This window comes from Oryctolagus cuniculus, chromosome 16 (assembly GCF_964237555.1).
Source record: "Oryctolagus cuniculus chromosome 16, mOryCun1.1, whole genome shotgun sequence".
Classification (NCBI taxonomy): Eukaryota; Metazoa; Chordata; class Mammalia; order Lagomorpha; family Leporidae; genus Oryctolagus; species Oryctolagus cuniculus.
In genome coordinates this window covers 2095896-2100563 of record NC_091447.1, presented here as the reverse complement: position 1 = coordinate 2100563, position 4668 = coordinate 2095896, and the positions used below count along the sequence as shown (strand labels likewise).

At 43.0% G+C, this 4668-nt stretch overlaps 1 non-coding gene across 1 annotated transcript; it reads right to left on the bottom strand.

Moving 5' to 3' along the window:
* Positions 1-345: 345 nt before the first annotated feature.
* Positions 346-4467, bottom strand: LOC100339350 (ADP-ribosylation factor-like protein 6-interacting protein 6). Its single transcript, XR_007914918.2, has one exon. It is a non-coding gene; the product is annotated as an ADP-ribosylation factor-like protein 6-interacting protein 6 (transcript).
* Between the last annotated feature and the right edge of the window lie 201 nt (positions 4468-4668).

Here is a 4668-nt window from a genome sequence, read left to right as displayed (position 1 = left end):
GTAGAATTGACCCCTTAATCATTATATACCTTTGGATTTTAAAATAAGTTTTGACTTAAGGTCTATTTTGTCTGATATTCTGATATGAAGGTAGCTACTTATATTTGCTTTTGATTTACATTTGCATGGAATGCCTTTTTTCAACATTTCAGTTTCAGTCTATGTGTATTGTTGTTGCTGAGGTGTGTTGCTTGTAGGCAGCACGTAATTTTTTTAATCCAACCGGGCAGTATCTGTCTTTTTTTTAAGTGGAGAATGTAGTCCATTTGCATTCAAATATATTATTGGTAACTAATGAATTGGTCTTTGCATTTTTGTGTATTCTTATTGTTTGTTTTGGATCTCCTTCAAACTATTACTAGGACATTTTCTGCCATCACATTCTTTAACTGTGCTGGTTATCTTTCCCTATTTCTGTGTAGCACATCCCTAGGTATCATTTGTAAGGTTGGCATAGTGGTGACAAATTCTTTCCATTTTACATAGTCTTGGAAGGACTTTGTTTCAGCTTCATTTATAAATGTGTGTGCTTCTCTGAGCACATTATTCTGGGATGGCAAATTTTCCTTAAGGACTTGAAATGTATCTCTCCATTCTCTCACAGCATATAGGGTTTCTGTTCAGAAATCTGCTGTGTGGATTTCCATGAGGCACCATGCTACAGAAAGAGCAGCCACAATGCCATTCAAAATGGCCAGGGTATAGCCCATGTGGAAGGAGTGTCCTGTCAGTTTCTTGAACCTGGAAGGTGCGAGAGGAGTAGGAGGAAACATTCCTGGTTCAAAAGAATCAAAATAAGTCACTATCCAAGAAAGCTGCAACAGGAGAATCCAGCAGTTAGGGATATTATAAGCAGAGTCCAGAATCCTAACAGCCCAGTGTCTATGCCATCTTCACTTTTCAAATTCTCAGCATACAACTCTTTAACGACCAGGTAGACGATGGCGAGCAGAAAGGCAAGGAGGATGGCGAACAGCAGCGAACACAGAATAGAAAGGACCTGAACCGGCCACCGCCGAGCCAGAGTTCAGCTTCCCGCAGCAGCCCGAAGACGCCATTGCGCTTCTCTGGCTGCACCAGCGACCCATCTCCATCTGGCGGGAACAGAGAACCCCTCTTGGACGCCGAAGACGGCCCAGCCCAGAACTTTGCCCGCAAGTCGCGGGCCACTTGGTTGCACCCCTCCTCGTCGTCGACTTCGCCTTCACCCCAACTGTCCACCTGAGAGAAGGCAGGGTACTGCGAGGTGCCAAGGCGGCGGCAGCACGGCACCGAACGCCTCCCGCTCTTCACAAAAGACTTGGCGGGAAAGATGGCGAAAACCGCCGAGGTCCAAAGTCTCTCACTGGCCCCGCCCCGCGACCGCAACAGCCAATCAGCGGCAGGGCGCCGCTGCAGCCTCCACCACCTGGCCCAGGCTCGCAGGGGTGCGAGGGGGTGGGCGGGGCCCAGAGGGAGCAGTAGGCTAGCCGGAGAGGCTGGACTACCTGGGACCGCGGGCGGATTCTGGGGTAGCAGGCGAGAGCGAGCGCAGGAAAACATACAGGGGACAGGCAAGCCAAGGCCCCAATTAGCCGGATTGCGTCTCCCCATCGTGCTTAGTCCTGGCCACCATCGCGCCTTCCCCAGGCAAGTGCACGCCCCAGCATTCCCACAGTCAACCCTTTTCTTCTGTAAACCTCCCCTGGTCAAAATCAGCATGTCTTTCCCCTAATCACACATCTTGGATCCTCCTGCATAGTAATTGATTTAAAAATAGTTTTAGGGGCCGGTGCAGTGGCACAGTGGGTTAAAGCCCTGGCCTGAAGCACCAGCATCCCGTATGGGCGCCGGTCCTAAGAATTAGTGTACTATATGAAAGACAGTATTTTATATGTGAAAGTAAGATTATGACAATGAAATGAGAAGAATATTTATTTCTTATTATTTCTTTATTTGAAAGAGAAACAGAAATCCCCAGTCCTCTGGTTCACTCTTCAAAATATATAATTTAAGATTAAAGAAAAATGTTAATATTAAAATTTCACAAACAGAAATGTAATAAACTGTAACAAATATACATAGAATTATTTAGGACTTGTCAGGTCATTTATTCAACGATGAGGAAAGCTTGGTTGAGTATTTCTACCATTTCTTTCTCTTTATCTGTATTTCCATTTTCTTAAGCCTTTTAACGTCTTCCATATTCATAATTTCCCCCTTGCTTATTATACTAACTTCCACAGAAAGTGATAATTGTTCAAATTCTACTTAAGGAGTCTGAAATTAAAAGTCTTAATTTCAAAAGGATGATGTGTATGACATCTTAATCATGAATATATAGTATTTGGGCAGATTACAATTTGGGCAGACTAAATGAAAAGAAATAGATTTTAGCTGGGAAGATCTGGCTGAGAGATGCATGTACAGTGTCAGAATGCAGAAAGGAATGGCAAAAATAGTAGTCTTTCTCTGATTCCCATAGGCCATGGAGAAAACTTCAGGCTGAGCATGTTGGAATAGAAATTATGCTCTCTTTTTCAACACACTGAATCAGACCAGAAATCTCTTTAGATTTAACTGACACAGAGTTCTAACAATTCTCTTTAAGGAGTGCCTGTGGCAATTTTCTCTGCAGGCTTTCCCCTTTTCAGGGGCAAAAATCATAGTGACAAAAGTCTCCCAGAACACTAAAAGGTAACTCAAAATATTGAATTAATCAGACCCTTTGTTCAATGAAAAATGTTGGCTTCAAATCTCATGGGCAAAATAATATATCTGCATGTTTTAATTTGATCTGTAATAATTATGGAAAAGGTTGTACTATCTCTCTCAGTTTTCTAACCAATAAGTGGGATATAATAATATTTTCAGTTGAAAAAAGGTATGAGTATTCTTGTATAAAATATACAGGATGCAAGAAATTCGAACGATTTAAACAAATTTTATTTTAAGGATATGAATATTCATTTTAATGGATTTAATTTCTAGATGAACTTTCCTTTAAAAAGTATTTATTTATTTGAAAGAGAAAGTGAGTAACAGAAAGAGATAACTAGTGACTGCTCTTGCACCCTCACTCTCTAATTCACTCTCCAGATGGCCAAAACAGCCAAGGATGAACCAGGCCAATGTCAGGAGCCTGAAACACCATCTCATCTCCTACCTTTGTGGCAGGGGGCAAAGTACTTAGAACATCTTCTACTGCTTTCCCAGGTGCATTAGCAGGGAACTGGATGAGAGGCAGAGCTGCCAGTCCTCAAACTTCCTGCCCCAAGTGCATGGAAATGTACATACCCAAGTCATCAAGTCACCATCACACAGATGCTGCGTACTTCAGCACTGGTCTCCCTCACATGCTCTCATGGTGCATCCCAAGTGACCTGCCAACCAGTTTGTGCTCAGGCTCTCCAGTGTCAAGATCCATCCATCCAATGGCCTATCAGCTGCAGCTCCAAGCCACCAGCAAGTTCAAGAGCCCAGTCAAGATGATTTGCTGATCCCCCACCCAACCTGTCCCTCAGTCTTTGACACCTCCATTAATTTGCTGCCATCCTTTCAGGAACATTCCTCTATGGTTTTTAGTTTAAATTAAAGGAGTCACTATTGTGGTGGAAATATAAAATAAAGGAAGAAAAGGCAAAAATATTGCCATATTGCCATTTCTACAATATGGGATAAGGCATTGCAGATGACGGTTTTCTCAGTGTGCCAAATGAACTTCTTCCAGTGAGAGAAATGAGACAAAGTCTTGCACAGTAAGAAAGGTCACAGTTTAAAAACTGTGATGACACTATCTGAGCCTGGAGTTTCTCCTGAAAGAAAGTTCATTTCCAATGCGGTTTCTGAGGACATCTGGTCTTATTTTTTCCTCCTTTTGATTGTTATTTCTATGTCACACTATAATACACCACTCATAGCCTTGATGTTAATCTTACATTTGATTTTTTTTTTTTTGACAGGCAGAGTGGACAGTGAGAGAGAGAGAGACAGAGAGAAAGATCTTCCTTTGCCGTTGGTTCACCCTCCAATGGCCGCCGCGGCCAGCGCGCTGCGGCCGGCGCACCGCGCTGATCCGATGGCAGGAGCCAGGAGCCAGGTGCTTTTCCTGGTCTCCCATGGGGTGCAGGGCCCAAGCACCTGGGCCATCCTCCACTGCACTCCCGGGCCACAGCAGAGGGCTGGCCTGGAAGAGGGGCAACCGGGACAGAATCCGGCGCCCCGACCGGGACTAGAACCCGGGGTGCCGGCGCCGCTAGGCGGAGGATTAGCCTAGTGAGCCGCGGCGCCGGCCATCCACATTGTTTTAAATGATAAATGTGTCCACCATTTTCATCAAATAGCTTTCCATTGTGTGCATGCACATTTTCTTTTTCCATTCATCACTTCGTAGACACTTAGTTTTTCTTTCCATTTCTTGAATATAAAGATGGTATACCGATTTAATTTTCTTTAGATATATGTGTGTGTGTGTATATATATATATATATATATATATATATATATCCAGGAGTGGGACTGATAGATTGCATAATCTTTTTTTTTGCAGGGGTAGTAAGGGATATAAAGGAGCAAAAAGAAATTATAAATTATAAAGATCAATTTCTAAGTCATAAAATGTGAATATATTGGATGATGTTTATACACAGAGGTAATCCATAAAAACAAATACAACTGGTAAAAGACATT